The 20733-nt window shown below is 40.9% G+C and overlaps 2 long non-coding RNA genes across 2 annotated transcripts in view; one reads left to right on the forward strand and one right to left on the reverse strand.

The window, feature by feature from the left end:
• LOC140648790 (uncharacterized) overlaps positions 1-20733 on the forward strand; it is a 65457-nt gene that overhangs the window by 19450 nt on the left and 25274 nt on the right. The gene's annotated exons all lie outside the window — the stretch shown is intronic.
• On the reverse strand, positions 629-6977 carry LOC140648845 (uncharacterized). The gene is made up of 4 exons (XR_012041355.1): positions 6950-6977; positions 3205-3316; positions 1439-1515; positions 629-720 (listed from the first exon to the last, which is right to left on the reverse strand). It is a non-coding gene; the product is annotated as an uncharacterized lncRNA (long non-coding RNA).

Raw genomic sequence — 20733 nt, forward strand, 5'->3', positions numbered from 1 at the left:
TCCTGCAAATACCATGCAGGAGACAGCAGAGAAGCAGAATCCTGTTAAGGTTAGTGTGAGATCTGACTCTCTTCCTTTTAAGGGCTATTCCTCTGGCCTTCAGGTGATCAAACACATTTTCTACAGCCAATCCCCCCATATTTGGAGCTCATCTCATAGCTATGAGACATCTCTTTTCTCATGGGACAAGATGGTTTTGGAGGGCAAGTCCCTTTATCTTCATGGCTAGAGTGAATTCTTCACAGAGAAGTTGTAGTTGAGTCCCCTCTCTTTTTACAGTGCTGTGGTACCTGAAGCTGATCGCATCTGGGCTGCTGTGGTCCTGCTGTCCCCCTTAACACCAGATGCTTGTTCTTATCCCTTGCGTTGCACAAGCTCATACAATTATGTGGTGAGCTGGCTCTGAGAGCTGCTCTGGCTGAGAAATAATCACTTTCTTTGTGGAGCCAGCTGTCAGGCCTCTGAACTGTCTCAGCGTGTGGTTGCATTAGAAGCAGTGCTAGCAAAAAGAAAAGTATGGGAATGCAGTTGGGAAGTGAGGGTTGGCAGGACTACAGCAGCCCAGATTTAGTACCATTGACTGCTGTACAATTGCACTGTCCATTTCTGAATGTACTCACCTTGATGTGTGTGGTGTTCTTTGAATGGGTCCATGCCTCTTCACACAGCTCTCTGACCACTTCCATGGAGATACCCAGCCTGCTGCTGCTGCTTCTGCTGCTGCTTGAGGTAGAGGTGAAAATGGTGTGTTACTCATGCAGTAATAGGTTACAAATGGTGATGTAAAACATTATATCTGCTGCTGAGCTAGGTGGTAATGGTAGGTGATTGAGCAATGCACAGATCTCACACTTATAATTGTGGAAGCATGGCCTAGGTGTACAGCTTTGCATCACTTCCTCTGAATTCCCTCTCATACCTTCTTCTGAATATTTTTCCAATATGTCAAAGTCACTTTGAATTCTAATCCTGTCAGCCAATATCCTTTCAGTCCCTCGCAGTTTCATGTTGTCTGCAAATTTAATAGAAATGTTCCCTAGTCCATCATCCAGGTTGCAAATGAAACTTTGAATGAAACTGGACCTGGGACAGATTCCTATAGCCCCAAGCTTGATAGAAAAATGTCATTTGATCGATACCTCAATTTTGACTGTGGTCCATTAATAATTACTCTTAGCATATTGTTATCCAATTAGGTTTTGTACCTACCTTCCATTAGTCTTCTAAAATTCATCCCTCCTGACTGCATCCCACCTTCGCTGTATTCATGGGTTCTCATATACCAAGATGATGGGCACTTTCAGGGACAGTTTAATTGACTTCTGAAGGCAGCTTATTTTTACACTTAAGGCCACTTGAACGCATAATATCTAATCCACCCACAATGGTGGGAAATTAATATGGTGATTTCACAACAGAATGACAATAAATAAATTACCTGTCACTGGACTACATTTTCTGTTAGCATTTGCAGAGCCTGGAAGTCAGCATCTTCCCCTACCCTTTTTTTCGTGCCTGTGAATGAAAAAGATCTGCTGACTTTTTTCACAAAAAAGCAAAAAAAGCAAAGCCTCATTAGTGGTGACTGTTCTACATAGTTTTGCAACCAGTAAGGCTGTTTGTTTGTGCTTTTCTTCGTGGAAGTGGAACACATATGTGGCATCCCCATGGCAGTAAAGCTCACACACTGTTTAAAGCAATATCTCCTTGCACACATCGATAGGCAGTTGAGGCTGCAAACCCAGCTGTTCCCAAAGTAAGCCTGTATATCTACATGCTATGCTATAGCATCTTCAGTGTTGGTCTTTAAAATACTATGCTTGTTCTTTTATCTCACTGTTTTACAGTTCCCTACTTGCTGCACATAATTGTCACCAAAGTGAAGGAGATGGCAGGTGATCCCTGGCACTCTCTGTTTAGCCGTTCCTTTCAGTGGTGAACTGAAAGCCAAGGAAGAAGGTGCATGGCAGTGGAACTATAGAAATAATGTCAATTAATAATAGCTAAAGAAAGAAAAAAGGCCATTCAGTCTTTCCTTCCACAATTTTCAGAGGAAAGCTTAACTGAAGGCTTAAGACCAATACGATTCAATCCCATATATAAACCAGTTGCCACCTCCATTTTTGCCCGGACGCCAACGTTTGCAGTCTGGCTGCAATAGTTTCTGTCTAGAGGCAGCTTTTGGTTTGCTTAGTGAGAAGGTATTATTTGAAGTGTGCACCTGTACCCTGCCAGCCTTGAAGACACAGAATCTCCTTTACACATAAGCAGACAATCATCTAACAGAGTATAAAATACTTAATTAGCTTATCACAATCACTTTAAGGTGAGTGAGGAAATGTTTTCTGCCACTGGATAGCATTTGTATGGTGATACAGGTTCACTGTGGTGATGGTAGTCAGCTCACAGATGTTATTTTCTCTCTTATACAAGAGAGAAATTGTAGAATTCACCATATTTTTTTCCATTGTAACTGAATCATTTTGCTGGTTGTGATAAAGAAGTCTCTGTAGTAAGTTGGGTACAATTAGGTCACGGCAACATGCAGTCAGTCTCTGAGTCTGCCAGATATTTCAGTTTTGACCTTTACTGTCCACAGTACTGGAGTTAATTATGACTAGAGAGTACTTACCATTTTTAGTCTTCACAGAAATCTCTTAGCCAAACTGCTTACTAGTGATAATGTAGTGTCTGTTGGTAGCTTGCACTTTTTTTAAGACTGTGTGGCATCTACCACCATTGTAGCAGACCATGATAATGACCTTCAAAATTGCGTTAGGTTTAGATGTTACATCTGGAAATCACTTAGCACAATGATACTATGTCTGTACAGTATGGGCAACATGAATTCTCTTTGCCCTGCACCTTGCTAGGTAATACATATTGCTATAAATTCAAGGTAAATATGATACCTCTCTGATGGTTTACTATTTTATATTCACTTTCTGGGATATAAGTTAGTACCTGGTTCAGGGCAGTGATGAAAACATCTTCAGACAGAAAGACATTAAGTCTGTATCTTCCCCTATGGCTGGCCGAAAATCTGTGGTGTGTGGTACTGTATGTCTAATTGTGACTTGGCACTTTTGGAAACTGCCAGAGAACTTCCAGAAAGATGTTGATCCTGTCCCACTACTTGGAAGTAGTAGGAAAAAAATAACAGGAAAGACAGGAAAGCCCCAGTCACCCACAAAAGACACCTACCTTGAAATAGAGAAACAATCTGACAGCACCAAATAGGAACAGATCTTTCAGAAAAAGGTTCAAGGTCTCTTTCAAGGGGATGTGTACTGGAGAAGCATCAGGTTATTGTCCCCTGCAAGCAGGAAAAAGATCACAGTAACAATAAGAGCTCTGTGGGAGGTCCTTCACAATATGCCTTGATTAAAGAAAGATGAGTATGTGTTTAATTCTAATTTTACTGTCTGAAAGAAGAAATAAAATGCTTAAGGAAAATGTATTCCTAAACTCAATGAAATCAACCACAGTCTAATAGCTTTAATGCCAAGATATCTGCCCACAGTCTAATCAGAGAGATGTTTTATGAAGCAAACAGCTTCTGACACTACTATGGCAGTGTCAGCCAACTCTTGCTTGAATAAAGCAGCCAATAAAGCTACATAGCGTGTAATTTAAGAATTTTCTAAGCTGCCAATTTCACAGATATGGAGATATTTCTCCTTAAAGCAAAGGAAGTAGGAATATTAGTTACCGCTATTGTAGGTTACCACTCTCCAGACTTTTTATGAATAAGATCTAACATTTCAAGCTTTAAACACTCATTATTTTTTTTAGCTCCCAGGAACTACAGTACCTATTTTATTAAAAACCCTTTCAAGCTTCTCAGCAAGTTTTCTCATAAAATCCAGCTGGTTAATTCCAGTACAATTAACTAATATTATTTTTTTCCTTAAGGATTTACCCTTCTTTATCAGTTCAGATAAATAACTAATTGACCCAAAGCATCACAATAAAGCAATGATGCATCCTGAATGAAAAGACAAAGTGTAGAGAAGGACTCCTATAAGGGGAGGTTAATTTTCACAGTCATAGTTCCCCCCCGCAACCAATTCTTATTCTGTTTGTTTAAATATTTAGGGCATTCTTGTTTTTTAAAAATACTTTTTTTCCCTAAAGTTCAGGCCTTGAGATAATAAATCTACAAATTACATCAAGGTAGCAAACATACTTCAGCTACAAGTTTCCAAGGATATATTATAAAGTTGTCTGCAGAAATGTTATTTTAACACCTCTTCCTCATAGACATCCTGGATACTCTGTCACATATTTATTGTCAATAAATGTTTGCACCAACTTGCAAAAAGATTTGGGCATTTGCCCACAGCCTAAATTTAATGCAACTCAAGATATAAATATCACTGGTTTAAGCCTTTGCAATATATTAGAGACAGCAACTAGTTTTTCAGTGTTTGTTTTTATATGGTTTCCTACAGAGACTGAAGAGACTAATTTCTTTCCCCAAGCACATGAATAACAGATGGTGTCAGTCAGGTAGACCCGCCAAGGTGCATAGGAACAGACAATCAAGAGATGAGAAGATTTACTTTGGAAATACAATAGAGAACAGCAGCCAAAAGATCCCTTTTCATAATTGCTTGGGCGAGAAACTTCTTCCTTCTTCTTCTCCTGAGCCCAGGACAGCGGTAAGGGGATTAGCGCAGATCTATTTGGATGCAGCTTGAAATTTAAAAAGGGAGGTTGGGGCAGGAACCAGACTGATGGCCCTGCAGAAGGGGCTTGAATTCTGAACTGTTGAGCAAAAGAGACTCTCACAAACTATGAAAACTTTGCTTTTCCATTTAAAGGCTGCTGATAGATGAGTAGTCAGAAGAACAGAGATAAGGCCTTTCTGTCTCTAAAATCTAAGAATATGTTCAAGGGCTGGCTTGTGAAAACACTTTTCTGTCTTGCAGCAATCTTCTCTTGATTGTAGAGTTCAGGGTAGTTTTGTGTCCAAGTGGGATTTGCAGTCCACCAAAGATGTCCCAGTGGGAGCTTTGGGTCAGTTAGAAGCTGCTTGTGAAGCCAGTCACCAGTTTGCAGGACAGGTGGCCTACGGTACAAAGTAGTAGCTCAGGGTCTCGTGCTGAGAAAGAACAAGTCCGGAAAATATGTAAAAAAGGTGGAATAATCGACTGAAACTGAGGCAGCGTCCTACAACATTTGAGGTTTTCTCACATTTACATTTCATTCTTCAGAGAATTCCTTACAGAAGAGGTTACGTGAAAAAACATATGTTTTCCAAGGCATCGGTTCATAGAAAACCATAAAAAATTGGAACATGCAAACCATATGCTTTCTCATGCTGAAAGGTTTGGTGTAACTCCATTCATAGAGCGTTTTGAGTGAGAGCGTAGGCTGTTTAACCTGGTCTGTCAAAGCCCTTTCAGCTTTTGGTCACAGCTCTGTCCATTTCATATCTGTGTGACCCATTCTTGATCGACAGAAAGGGTGTGATTTCCCATGATAGTAGCTCAAGCCCGGGGCATGTCTCTTTGTGCAGGTGTAGACCACAGCGATACAAGGTGCCTGAGAAGAGCCCAGCGTGGTGGCTGCATGGTGATGGTGTTTCAAACAGATTGCTCTGTTTCAATACCCTCTGTCTAAAATGGAGTAACGTCAGGTTAAAAAAAAAAGAAAATTACTTTTCAGTGGAAAATTAAAAAAAAAAAATTCTAGTGAATATTGTTTTGTTCTGCCTCCTTAAAAGGTTAATGTGTTAAGGAAGGAAATGTTTCACTTCTATGTTACAATGCCTTTTTATAACTTTTATATTTATAATTAAAATTAAAATATTTTATAATTTCTCATTTTAGAAAAAGTTGCTACTTTTTGTCCTGTTTTAGGGCAAAATATTAAAAAAGTCTCGGTGGTTTTGGGTTTGACCAGCTCTAATTATATATGACATTATCAGCATCTATATATGGGAAAAGCTAATTTATTTTCAAGCAATCTTGTCAGCTCTTCAAGGGAACTGTGAAATGAGTGAGGAGGGCATGAGAGATACATATTTATAGAGCTCAGTTCCAAGTCATCTTGAGCCTGTGACAGCAGCACACAAGAGAGCCTGGCCTTGAAATGCTTATGCAGGACAGCTCGTTTGTTGTCCATCTGAAACACTGCATTCTGACACTTGATCACGAGATATTGAAAACACAATTTGCTGGGTGTGGTTCCCCATGACCCACGTGACTGTGGGTCTCTTCACACAGAGACCAGCCTTGAAATTCCTGCCTCCCCAAATTCCCTCTTCCCCGAAAAAGAGCAAAGGCACTTAGCCCCCGTTCGATAGCCTGCGTAACTGCCAGGATGCTGGGAAAAGAGGGAGCTTGAGGCAGAAGGTCAGGTAATACGTAGCCTTTGTGGCAGATCCATCCCACGAGTTTGTCGATACTGTTTGCTGCAGGAATTCCAGGCGGGCTTTGAGATTAACCAAGACCACTGACTGTAGTTCAGCTTTATGCTAGGCTGGCTGCCGTTCTTGCTGGCTGCTGCAGGAAGGATGTAGTTCTTTCCACACTGCTGCACTAAAGCTCCTTGCAGCTCTTCCCAGAGACCATAGTATCCTGTTTGTTATTACAATAAATTATATACTAGGATACACAAGCACATGTATAGAAGTATAACTACTTTTCAAGTAAACGTGAGAAAGACAGCCCATTCTGAGCAGGAACATTTCCTCCATTCACAGCTGTTCCTCTCCTTCTCGGAGGTTTAGTCTGTTCCAGCTTACCCAGAAAATTTACTCAAACTCCTGAGCCAGCAAAAAAAAACCCAACCCAAAACAAAACCAAAAAAACCCCAAAACTCCTGAGGGAAGCAAACTAGGTTAGGCATCTCACTTCTGAAAATCACCTAATGCTTTGGTATTAAGTGGTGGTGTGCAGGAAGCAGGAGCTGAGGACCGTTCAGGAAGTTGCACGCATACCTGGCCGCTGCTTCCAGTGCTTCCTGAGGACTCCGGGACTCATGGAGCCACAGAGAGCCCTGAAAAACCCTGATACTTCAGGGTTTATATTAAAATTCTAGTTTCTTAGGAATACAAGGATAATTTTTTAGACCTTACCCTTTATTGGCATGATGATTTATAGCTCTGCCTGTAGCATTAGTCACAATCTTTTTGAATTTATTTCAGTAACTGTTGAGACCTCTGCTTTCAGATGTAAGTGCAGCTGAAAACCACACTAATGTAAAGAATGGTTTTAGCGATGGGTAGGAAGAGCAGGGATTACCCAGGCTACTGGAAAAACTTACTGCATCCTGCAGCCAAATTCCTCATGCAGTCAAAGGGGAAAGCAGAAGCTTTTAGTGAGTATAAATTAGCCTGGCAACAATAACTTTAATTATGGTACAGCCACGAGAAAATTCTAAGTCCACTTCATCCTTCCTTTCCAAAAGTCAATTCAGCTTTCTTCTGAGAGACACATATTAAAGATTTTAAAAACAATTCTGTGTCCCATTTCCTGCGTGGGACCTTAATCTTGTAAAAAATATTCATTGCACTCAAAGGTTATTTCTGTCTTGTTTTGACGCTACAGATTAAAAGAATGAGATCATTTCTGTTGGATGCCCAGCTGTTTAAGAATCTGCATCTCTTTTTAAGAAGTGCAAGAGGAAAACACAGTGTCCTTGCCAGAAAAACAATCAGATAATAAGATTGCATTTTATTTAATAGGGAAAAAAGAATCAGACATGATGTGATGTGTGGATGAATCAGCACAGACAAAAATGCCTGTGACCCAAGAAATATTTAATCTTGAAGTGACTGCCATAGTGTGTGTGGAATTACTTTTACCTCTTGCACTGTAGTTTTCCATCTTCACTGCATAATATTCCTAATATGCTAGATTTCCATGCTGTGCTAATTCTGCTGATTTTATCACAAGTCTTAGGGCATTGTTTATCTTCTTAAGGCTCAGTTCTAGAATTGATAGAGGAGGAATCTGGGATATCATTTTTGTTAAAGGTTAGTCTCTGATCACCCTGGCTACAGGAAAAAAATATAAACATAATGAAAATCAACCTAGAGCTTCTGCAATATTTCTGTGCTGCCCATTGCTTGATTTTTTTTTAAAGCTGGGGACTAGCAGAAGAGCTTATGTGTTTTAGGTCCTTACACAATTAAAACCACCAGTGGAAGTTAAGTAGGGGTTGCAACATGCAGCAAGATTATTATTCCAACTTTTATACCAGGGGAAGGCCAAAGAGAAAGGCTACGTGGTTTGCTCAGTGGTTAACATACAGTCACTGCCTTGCTCTTGCTAGACATTTTGGATGGAATACAATATGGTCACTATGTTTCCAGATAAATTATCTTTTTCCTCCCTTTACCATTCCTTTAGATTATTTCTTATTTAACCATTGTTTATGACTTTGAATTTGAAGGACCATTATCAGAGTTTGAGATACAAGAATTATAGTCATTTGAACAAATTTTGGCATGTTGATTGATTTATTATGATGTTCACAGCACAGAGAGAATGTTTAATTATAGCAGAAGGCACTTTTCCTTTACATGGATGTCCTGGTTTCAGCTGAGATAGAGTTAATTTTCTTTATAGTGGCTGGTATGGGGTTATGTTTTGGATTTGTGCTGAAAACAGTGTTGATAATACAGAGATGTTTTAGTTGTTGCTGCACTAGTCAAGGACTTTTCAGCTTCCCATGCTCTGCCAGGTGCAGAAGAAGCTGGGAGGGGACACAGCCAGGACAGTTGATCCAAACTGACCCAAGGGCTATTCCATACCACATGACGTCATGCTCAGTATATAAAGCTGGGGAAGAAGAAGGAAGGGGGGACATTCGGAGTGATGGCGTTTGTCTTCCCAAGTAACCACTACGCGTGATGGAGCCCCGCTTTCCTGGAGATGGCTGAACACCTGCCTGCCCATGGGAAGTAGTGAAGGAATTCCTTGCTTTGCTTTGCTTGTGTGCGCGGCTTTTGCTTTCCCTATTAAACTGTCTTTATCTCAACCCTCGAGTTTTCTTACTTTTGCTCTTCTGATTCTCTCCCCCATCCCACTGGGGCAGAGTGAGTGAGCAGCTGCGTGGTGCTTAGTTGCCGGCTGGGGCTAAACCACGACAGTCCTTTTTGGTGCCCAACGTGGGGCCCGAAGGGTTTGAGATAATGACAGATTTGATTGGAATGTGCTAGATAGAATTTATAGCTGTTATTGCTGTTTAGTTATTAATTGGCAGGCTTCTGTGCTTGCCATGGGGCTTGCTTGCCTTACTGTATATTAGGGTCTAGGGCTCATTAGTGCTGCTTTTTGCTTTCACTGCTTGCCGTGCTGCTGTACTGCTGATCACCTTACTCTGCTGTGCCTGGGAACATTTTGATAACAGCAATGACGATGCGCCTGGGCTGGCAGATGGCCAGGGCATTGCTGCCGTTTCTGTGCTGCTGTACTGGACAGGCTGGAACTCCGGTGTGAACTCGAGTCAAAGGGACCGTGACCTGTGGAAGAATCCATGTGGGAGCAGGACACCCCGAAGCATCTGTGCCCATGGATTAGCCCATGCCAGAGCAGGTGTATCTTGAAACGTCCGTGGCCATGGTTATGTCTGTGCCACAGCAGGTATACCTCTGAAGGGTATGTGGCCCAAGGATAAGGTCACGCTGGATAAGGTGCACCTCAAAGCATCTGTGGCTGTGGATAAGACTTCATCCACAGGACTGTCGTGGTTTAGCCCCAGCCGGCAACTAAGCACCACGCAGCCGCTTGCTCACTCCGCCCCAGTGGGATGGGGGAGAGAATCGGAAGAGCAAAAGTAAGAAAACTCGAGGGCTGAGATAAAGACAGTTTAATAGGGAAAGCAAAAGCTGCGCACGCAAGCAAAGCAAAGCAAGGAATTCCTTCACTACTTCCCATGGGCAGGCAGGTGTTCAGCCATCTCCAGGAAAGCGGGGCTCCATCACGCGTAGTGGTTACTTGGGAAGACAAACGCCATCACGCCGAACGTCTCCCCTTCCTTCTTCTTCCCCAGCTTTATATACTGAGCATGACGTCATATGGTATGGAATAGCCCTTTGGTCAGTTTGGATCAGCTATCCTGGCTGTGTCCCCTCCCAGCTTCTTGTGCACCTGGCAGAGCATGGGAAGCTGAAAAGTCCTTGACTAGTGCAGCAACAACTAAAACATCTCTGTATTATCAACACTGTTTTCAGCACAAATCCAAAACATAGCCCCATACCAGCCACTATAAAGAAAATTAACTCTATCTCAGCTGAAACCAGGACAATGGAATTGTTCAATTATGAATTCTGCGGTGGCTCTACAAATGGACAGAATGACTGAACTTGAACAATAAAGCAAAAGACAGACACTGCTAATGCTATGCTGGGATGTGGTTAAAGACAGAGCTCATGGGAAAGCAAAGTACTCGCACAAATACAATCATCATATCATCAATTAATTATTATTCAGAATGTTTTCTGCCAAACTCAATGCGGATGAATGAAAACAAATTCTGAAGCTATCCCTGCTGGTATACCCTGAAGACAGAGATACAGAAAAGTCTTACATTTGGTCTGCTTTGATGATGTCTTGATAATTTGCTACAGTGGCAAACAGTTATACAAGGATATATTGGAAATTAGGCAAAATTTCTAAAAAACACCTTTATTATTATTATAATCAAAATGCTCTTGAAATTAAGAAAAGGTAAAGTTCCACTGAATATTTTTATTATGTTCCTACTCTATATGTTGACAATTATAAATCCTTCTCTACCTGAGGAGGCTGAGCCATTTTCCTGTTCAACTCTTCTCTATAGGTACTGAATTTTGCATCTTGATTCTGCCACTGTCTCCTACTTACAAACTGTCACAACTGAACTATCACTCTTAAACCGATAAAAGACGTTTTTTTGCACATCGTTAAATAATGTCAGGAACTTTCAGCCATTTGAGGCCAAAAGAACAACAGGATTTTAAAACAATAACAAAACCCTCTCACAGGGATAACGAGCTTTCACAGGCATGGGATGTGAATGCTAAGAGGATATAAACCACCCTGCATTTTACCTTTGTATCCTGAACACCTACAGAGCATGCAATGTGCTGAAGTGCTTTTTAACTCCTTGTTATCCCACACTGCTATGTCTTTACCATGTTAAAGTCATACCTCACGTCTTCTTGACCTCTGGTCACGATGCCCTTTGCCTCTTTCATAACTCTTCTCCTTTTGGAAAGCAGAATTTGCCAGAGGCTGGTGAGCCTTTCATGAGAACTTGGGCATGGTCTGCTGCATCAGGCCCCTCTCCGTGCAGCACTGTCTCCAGCAGTGGCACTAGGAGGTGGGGCAGGCATCTTGGCGGCACATCTTGGTACAAGTCTGAAGAGCAGGTGGAGAGAGTAACTCAGAAGTCCAACCAGTACCTGTCCTTGATCATTTGTGGGATGCTGATGTAGGAAAAGAACCAGGAAGGAGATGTGTATAAAAATTCTCAAAGGCCTTTGATTGAAGCTGATTTTTTTTCTTAAAGTTAGCTAGGAAAAAAATGAATTGGAAACAACAATAGTCTTCCAGTTGAAGGCAGCTGAGTATAGCCAGGTGTTGTAATAGTTAATGTCTGGCTCATTTTTGGGGTATTTCAAAGACAGTAGCTTTCCCAAAGAAGAAATTATAAATAAAATTTCATAAGGAGAATGAACTAAGAAATACTTTAAAGACAGCTGGAAGATCTTTTTGGTGAATTTATTAAATGGCCAGGAAGTTATGATTCCTCACTTGAGAGAAAAGACAATCTTGACTAACATCCCATCCTGGTTCAGGGAAGACAAAAATTAAAAATAGAAGAATTGTTTATGAGAAATGTAAAAAAAAAATAGAAACATGCAAAGTTGATGAAGGAAGCCAAAGGCATTGAAGAAAATCTATGGTCTGCAAGGCTTAAAGCAGTACTTAATTTTACCTGGGGGCAAGGTGGCTGAGGAGGACCTTACTTATAAAGACAAACCTTAAAAGATTCATCACACAAGAGAAAGGCTATGCAAAAATCAGTCATGAACGGGAAATAGAAGGCAGAAAGGGATAGGTCTCAATGTGATGATCAAAACAAGCTGAAGCAACAACTGCTGCCAAAATGGATGCCCCTACTTGCTCCCATCCTCATGCTGCAGCTGCCTGTTCCCATGCCCTCCCTTGCACTGGCGCTTGTCTGACTACCTAGTGCATGAGCTAAGGGAGTTGAACTAGCAAAAATGTATTGATTTGTATTTTTTTAATTGGTAGCATGTTTTCTGTTAGTTTAGATTTTTTTAACTGGCCTGTGATAGGATCAGGCAAGCATCAGCACAAGGGCTAAGGCAAAGGGTGGGGAAGGGGAGGGAGACTGCATTTTAGCAGCGGCTTGCCATTGGAATGGCTTTGCTGTGTTTAAAACCATACCCTTAAACTCACCTCTTTGGAAAGTGTTTTGCTTTATAGTTCCAACTTCACCAATCACAAAAGAAGAACATCCCTCCTCTACTTTAATTGTTAAATAATGTGCAAGGAGTGGGAAGCAGTAAACATTGTTGTGGCTGTAACTACTGCTTTCTCCGGTGTTATTTTGCTTTATTTCTTCCTGAAGCAAATGATGCGAAGAACCTATAGCTACAAGAACCTTTACAAATGCATTTTATCTCCTTTTTCTTTCTTACGGTTTGTGCTTTTCTTTAAATAATGGAACAAAAATGGTTTCAAAAGACATGGTTGTTAAGTTAGCTTTTACCAGGAGAACGGTATACAGAGCAATTGTGATAAACTGTAAATCGATTTAATTCAGGTTGTCATATTTTTACACGTCATACACTTTAAGAGATGGGTAGTTTCTTGCTTAGATCAGTACTTACAGCCATAAATTTTTCTCCCCAGTTCTTCAAGGAGTGAAGTACTACTTGTCTCTGTGTTTCCCTTCCTCTTCTTAAAAACCACCTTGGAAGAGCCATAAGGACCACTTATCATCTTACAATCTAATATTTTTATCTTTGGGATTTCCAGAGTGTCCCCAGCAAGGATGGAAAGAGCAAAACCAAATCAAGTGTACTAAGCCCAACCTGTACTTTCTAGACAAAGCACAGCCGGCTGCACTCTGGAACTATGTGGTGATTCCAAGATTTTTCAAAAAGTATGTGAAAAGTCTCTACTGGCACCTATACTGTAGAGACTGACAGAGAATATAACATGGATGTACTGTCCAGTCGTGTGCATATGCAGTAGTGCCAGGACTTTGATCAAGAATAAACCTATTATACATGCAGAAATCACAGAGAAGAACATGGACAAAAAGGAAAGTAACACAGTAGTACTGGTACCTACAAGTAGTAGCACTTGTAGAATCATAGAATCACGGAATGGTTTGGGTTGGAAGGGACCTTTAAAGGTCATCTAGTCCAACCCCCCTGCAATGAACAAGAACATCTTCCACTAGATCAGGTTGCTCAGAGCCCCGTCCAACCTGACCTTGAATGTTTCCAGGGATGGGGCATCTACAACCTCTCAGGGCAACCCGTTCCAGTGTTTCACCACCCTCGTTGTGAAAAATTCTGTCTTTTAGTTGGGGTCTCCTGTAGCGATCAATGGCTTCAGAAATACTCAGCTAAGGTGAATTTTACCTGACACAAGCATCAAACCCTCAGAAATGCCCTCCTAGTGGATTTTATGGTATGAGCACCATTCCTGCCTCCCATTTATGATCAACTAGTTCTCTTAATCACCAAATGACATCTCTGTGGAAATTAGGTTTTTTTTTTAATTTGAAAAAAGTTGTTTAGAAATGTTATTTATCTTCTAATGATGTTAATCCCAGCTGGAAAAAAAATAAGTAAAATACAGTGGGGCCAGCAGCTTGCTTCAGTGACGGTGTTTTGAAACTACCAACTTAAGCCATGCATGCTCTGTTCAGGGCTGCAGTATATGCACGCTTTACCCTGTTATGTGAAGTCAGTGATGGATAGGATTCTTTCTTTTCTTCTAAGTAACAAATGGTTAAAGGTTAGATGCCTCTTCTTTTTCTACCTGGTATTGATTTAATTATTTCTTTTCAAGAGCAATGGCTTGGTCTGATAAAAACAGATTGAAGAGAAGGGTCTTGAAATTTAGTGAAAAGGCAATAAAGCTGTGGTCATTCTAGTCTTGAACTGAAAATGAGTTTTACAGGTGCATTCACCGTCCTCACCTGCAAACCCTCCCTGAGATTCCTACCCTGCTCCATCCCAGTCCACATCCAGCTTGCTGTGAGCTCTGCTGAGAAACCTTGCCAAATTAGAACAAGTTGTACCAACTGGTAACAGTTACCTTACCTGTATAAACAATTTTAACAGTATTAATGTGTTTTTCTGACTTAGCTATGCCCCTTCCTGAAACTCCGTCTTTACAAATACACAGTAAAATACTGCTTGACATGCTGTGTGTATCATAGTGTAAAAGCACTGTGATGTCCTGTCCTTAGATCCTCTCATGAAAATGGAGTTTACTGTATAGGTCTAAAATTCCTTTTAATGTTAATTACCAGGCTCAGACACAAAGAATTTGTTATGCGTATCATCATGCAATCTCAGAAATCATTCTGAAAGTTAAGTCCAGCACTAAACCTTTTGTAACTGAATGAAATATAAGCCATTTCTGAAGGAAGGTACAGGAGCCACGCCATAAAATGTATTTTTTAAGCTGAAAGATTTTTTTTGTTTGTGAAAGAACAATATTAATTCAGACATATATATACAGATAATACATACACCTTCCAGCATAAAAAAACCCCAACATCTGTGTATTGCAGGTATTTAGTCTCGGCTACACCTCACAGTGTGGTGAGCAAGAGTTGCCCATGGACCTTATGCAGCAGCGCCTCTTAGTGATAGAAGCAAATTCTGCATGTAGTTAGTATAGGAGCAGAAATATTTTTGCTTGCCTTTCCTTTTACTTGATTCCAAAGTCACTAACACAGCAGACAAACATTTTAACTTCCAATAACTTATATCTGAGAATTATTCTTACTATTCAAGCCATAGTTCTTGTTACATTTATGGCTATGCGTGGACTTGTGCTGCAATCTCCCCTTCAGATCATTGGTTGACATTTATCATATTTTTTTTAGCTTAGATATACTTTTGAAGTCCGAGAAAAATCTATTACGTTATTTAAAAAGTTTCTCATCTTCAGTAGATTAGAGATGCTTTTCAATTACGAGATGTTCAATTTGCTGACCATTAGAATTTTAAAAGAAGTTGCAGTCTGAATTCTTCTTTAGTCAGGAATTTTATACCAGCTAAACTGGCTAAAATTCAATGGGAGCCTTTTATTTATTCATGGGTATTGATACTATGGTATAACTTTTCAAACAACTTTTGCAACTCACTGGATTTCAGTCTGATGATATCCTTTAAAGGTGTGGTGGAAGCCAGCTTATTAGTGGGATACCTGATCAACATGAGTTCAAAAAATACTCAGACAAAATTAGTTATTTGGATGTGAAAGTAAAAAAAGAAAAAAGGAGTACAAGAAGAGTGGAAGGTACTAAGTGAAACATTTAATCCAACATGGTCTCTACAATAAAGGTTGATTCTAAGTTCTGGATACAGATTACTCCAGTTAACAGAAAAAAGGCATGTTTATTATTTTTAAACTCACAACTGTAAACCTTTTATAACATCCAGAATATTTTCTTGGGAAAAACTGGTAGCCTACATATCTTTCTTCCTATGCCCAGAAATACTTTATTGTATGCCAAGAATATTTGAAAAAAAAAAAAAAAGAAAGAGTGATTCAACAGGTCAGATGGGAACTATGATAATGAAGTAAGTATATAATTCTGTAATACATGTGGCACTAATCCTTGAACATGTCTAAAGACTTAAGTAGTTAATTCTATTTTTCTTCTATGCTTTTCAAACATTTGCATCAGAAGCTTCATTATGGGTTGGTTTAGAGTTTCCTCTGGTTCCTTAGCTTCTTCGTGAGAGGCATTTTCTATCAGACTTTGTTCCCATTCTAACTTGGTGCTACTTGTCGGATAAGCTGGGGTCCTGTCCTCCTGAGCAAAACCGAGGGAGGAGCCCACTGCTGCTGGGCACTGCTGGCTCGGCAGCCCCGGGCCCCGTGTCCAGCGCACAGAGACAGCCTCAGCTCTTCTCCCTGCTTTCCATTTGGGGTGAAGGAGGGAGAGATGTCTGTCCATGAGCTTTTGAAGCTGCTGGCAAATTGCAGCCACATTTGGCAGAAGGATTGGGGTTGTAAGGCAAATCAGAAAGCCGGGACATCCAGTCCGGCGTGAGGTATCTGATTTGCAGCAGCATTTTGGCTCTACCAAAGCTCTTCTCCCACAGGTCTCTGTGAAACCAAGGGAGAGAGGCAGTTGCTGTTGAAGGCCTCCAGAGGGAGATCCTGCCCACCTAAACCCGAGTCCCTAAATGCAGCTCCTTAATTCTACCCTGAATTCCTGAAAGGTTCATGAAACTGGATGGCCCGGGCGTGGAGAGGGAAGCTATAAATACCGCGGCTGAAGGAGCAGCTGCAGCGTGAGTTCACCTGTAATCGGTGGCGAGAGAAAATCTGAACTGGGAAAAAACCCACCCTAATCCCTCCAGTTGTGGGGAAAGCTGTAACCAGAGTTCACAGACCCCGCAATCCATCGTCTGGAGAGCCCTTCATTAGGTCCAGTAATCGTTCATTACATGAGAAAGCAATATTGAATTATCAGGCTGGCTATGTAGACCTTACTGAGTGTTCGGAATTCTTTACATAGCTCAAAGCAGTGTATAGAGACATGGAGGAACAGCTGTGGTCACTAAGCGATGGTACAAACCAGAAGCTAATCCCTGGCAAAGCCAGAAATGGATGTGTTTTGAATTCAGGGAGTTAAATTCGCCGGAGTGTGGTCATACCTGTTTAAATGAAAATATGTTATAACTATGTTTTTGAGATGCTCACCCCTGGGGTGAGCTCTGATAAACAAGTACATCTTTTCCAGAATGTTACTTGTACCTGGCTTAATGAAGGCATAAATTACAGCACTTTGAAGAGCACAAGTAGGAGGGGATGTTGAGGAGGGTTGGCTGCCCACGGCAGATGTGATGAAGTCCCTGACTGGGCAGAACCGTGGTGCTGCGTAACACCTCAGCGGTTATGGAGAGCAGAAAGCATCAGAAAAATGGTCCTGACCAAACATCCTCAAGGATGACAATAAACATAACCAACAGCTGTTCTATATCAAAGAGCAGTACCAGGACCAAAGAGCCAACACAAACACTTAGACTCCCTTAGAGATGTGCAAGAGCTGCTCAAATGTCACTTAACAGTAGCTACGTTTTTCTGCCCTCCCCCACCAAAGGGGGAGGGGGTTGTCCAGTTAGGATAGACACTGAGAAAACGGAGGGGAGGGCGCCAGGATTGTTAAGGGTCTAGAGCATATGGCCTACAAGGAGGGGTTAAGGGACCTGCACTTGTTTCACCTGGTGAGAGGAGGCTAAGGAATGACCTGCTGAGAAGAATGGATAGAAGGGTAAGGTCAGTGGGAGACAGAATGAATACCACATGAAATCCCAGACGTACCCGCAGGGCATAGTCACAGGGCTATCAAGTGCATGCGATAGCCTCCATGGCAACCTCCGTGGTCACTGAGCCAATGCAGTAGGTCTAGCATCAGATGGCCAGCTGTTATGCACTTAAATGGGAAGACCAGCTGTCCTGGTTTTGGCTGGGACAGAGTTCATTTTCTTCCTAGTAGCTGGTATAGTGCTGTGGATTGGATTTTAGTATGAGAATAATATTGATAACACGCTGATGGTTTGGCTGTTTCTAAGTGGTGTTTGCACTGGTCAAGGACTTTTCAGCTTCCCATGCTCTGCCAGGTGCACAAGAAATGGGAGGGGGCACAGCCAGGATAGTTGACCCAAACTGGCCAAAGGGCTATTCCATACCATATGACGTCATGCTCAGTATATAAACTGGGGGGAGTTGGCCGGGGGGCAGTGATCGCTGCTCGGGGACTGGCTGGGCATCGGTTGGTAGGTGGTGAGCGGTTGTATCACTGCTTTTTTTTTTTTCCCCCTTGGGTTTTGTTCCTCTCTTGATCTCTTCTTGTGTTCCTTCTCATTACAATTTATTATTATTATTTTGTTGTTGTTGTTGTTCCAATTATTAAACTGTTCTTATCTCAACCCACAAGTTTTCTTACTTTTGCTCTTCCGATTCTCTCCCCCATCCCACGGGGGTGGGGGGGGAGGGTGAGCGAGCGGCTGTGTGGTACTTAATTGCTGACTGGGGCTAAACCACAACACCAGCACATCCCCGAGGTTACAGCATACACACAGACCAACTTTTGTCCAATTTCAGACCAACTTCTCTTTGAGATTTCTGTAGAAAAATATATGTCTAATGTATATATAACTATGCAAGTACATCGATAACGTATTGCTCAGTCATAAGGAGCTTGTGACTTCACACGGCTACACTGATTCAATTAAAAATATTTTTCATTTATGTAATACAACAACACATAAGGCAGCATATGACACTTCAGAGAGAAATAGAATTTTCAATTATCAAGTCAAAATAATGTAGAAAACATGCTACATTCACAAAAAAGGAGTAGAATGCAAAGTTTGGTAAATAATTCTAAAGTTGGGATTGAAAATAGAAAATTAAAAGTATTGATTAAAAACTTTTAAATGTTTTAATAAAGTCCTGCTTTGTGAAAATATTTATTTTTCAATAGTTTTTACTATGAAAAATATTTTATATGGATATTACCCACAAATCACCGCTACGCTCTTGTAGTAGAAATACCTAACCTCAAAATGAGGCTTTTCTGATCTCTGCAAAGATTGAATGCATCAGATATGTTCTTCATGAGTTATTCTGGTTTATTAGTTTATCTCTGATCATCTGGTTTAAGGCAAAGTCAGGTTATGTAAACTCCTTAACTAGTCCTCCATCTAACATTCTTCATTATCTTTATTTTTCCTTTTAATTGGCAACTACCATCTTTATGTCAGCCAGGTTGCAGCTGGGTTTTGCTCATCAGCAGCTTCCTGTATGAGGGAATAGTTACATTGCTTTGGCTTCTTGCTTTGATACTTCTTTTTTTTTTCTGAGCATTTGATGCCTTACTCATGCTGACAGTTGAGGCCGGTTTGAGTCACACTCTTGTGAGAATCCTTCCTGAAGATTTTAGTATTACTACAAGATCTGCCACAGTGTGAAACATGGCGTATTGTGTTCCTGTCTAGAAATGACTTCCCAGAAAGCTGTGACCATGAGGATGTCGATACTTGAATAACCCCCAAAACCACTGTAAATATCTCAAGCATAAAGCTATTTATATAAGCATATGTTTGTAAGTTGCTGACTACTGCAGACACATGTACTAAGATGATTATAATACAGCGGAATGCATAATTTAATACAATCTGGCTTTGGTGTAATAAGGTGAAAACAAACAGATGAACAAGGTTCTTTTATTCATGAGCTCTTGAAAACTGTCCTCAGTTTGTATGAATCCATTTAGAGTGGAGTACCCAGCCCAGGTACTTTATAGGTTGGAAAGGGAAGTGAAGCACAGAAAAACAGGAGTGAAGTGCATCCTATCAGAAACTGATAGGAACAGAGGTAATATTTTTCTCCCTTCCCCGAATACAAAAAATAGCCTGAACTGAATGGAAAAACACAGATGCTTGTCACTGTCCTAGCCCAAGTTAGGCAATCACAGAATACATTAAATGATCAAGAAAACAGTAAGTAATTGATCTATGAATCTTACTTTTGTTATGTTGGTAGACACATAGATAAAAACAATTTAAAAGGATAAAACTAATAAACTCCAAGAATTTAATAATTATTGGGGCTGCAATTTCTAGATCTGTTTATGGAGAAATATAGGCTACATCTGACTGGTGAGGACTGCAAATCGCAATGCCTTGCTTGTGACAGAGGTCCATTTTGCCAGGTGGTAATCAATCAAGCTGAAGGTTTACTGGTTTGGACAATTTTTCTCCCAGTAACAAGTGGTGTATATCAAGTGTTTGGGCTTAATATTTCTAAATAAATCACTGCATTTAAGCTTATAGGAACAATCGAGTGTTGTAAAATGTAATTTCTTTTTGAAACTTCTTAATTACTCTACTGAGGAAAAGAAAAAATATTAATTCCAATATTGAATTTCACTTCGTTGGACTAAATAAATGTATTTTTCTATGAAGTGATAAGAAAACAGAGATCTGAAACCCATTCTTGTTTGTGTCCATGAGTCTCCATCAACTGTCTTCTGATGCAAGCAGTCACTAAGCTCAGGACACTTACCCTCAGTTACCTTGTGCCAAGAATGATGGAAGCCAAGCATCACCGTTGAGTGAAACAGAAAAAGAAGAAAGTGGGGAAAGGGGAATCTGTGCATAGGAAAATACGATCCTGAGACTGTAATGGCCTGAAAGCACATGTTTCAGTTAGTGAAACCTCAGCCAATGACCTGGAGCTCATCCTGACGAACTTCACGCAGGGAAAACATGACTCTTCTGCAGCTTAAAGCAGTGTTGCACTGCAGGGGGCTGATGTTTTGCTAGTAAGGAGCACTGTCCTGGTCTCTGTCAAGCAGGGCATCCTGCTAGCACAGTGCTGATGGAGCTGAATTATGCTTGCTGTTTTCCAGCTCCTTGCCAGCACCACCTCACTGCTCTGCGGGCAGCGCCTCATCGTCACCAGGCCTCACATGGGCCCCCATAAATGCAGTGCT

The sequence above is a fragment of the Ciconia boyciana genome, chromosome 3 (genome assembly GCF_034638445.1).
Source record: "Ciconia boyciana chromosome 3, ASM3463844v1, whole genome shotgun sequence".
Classification (NCBI taxonomy): Eukaryota; Metazoa; Chordata; class Aves; order Ciconiiformes; family Ciconiidae; genus Ciconia; species Ciconia boyciana.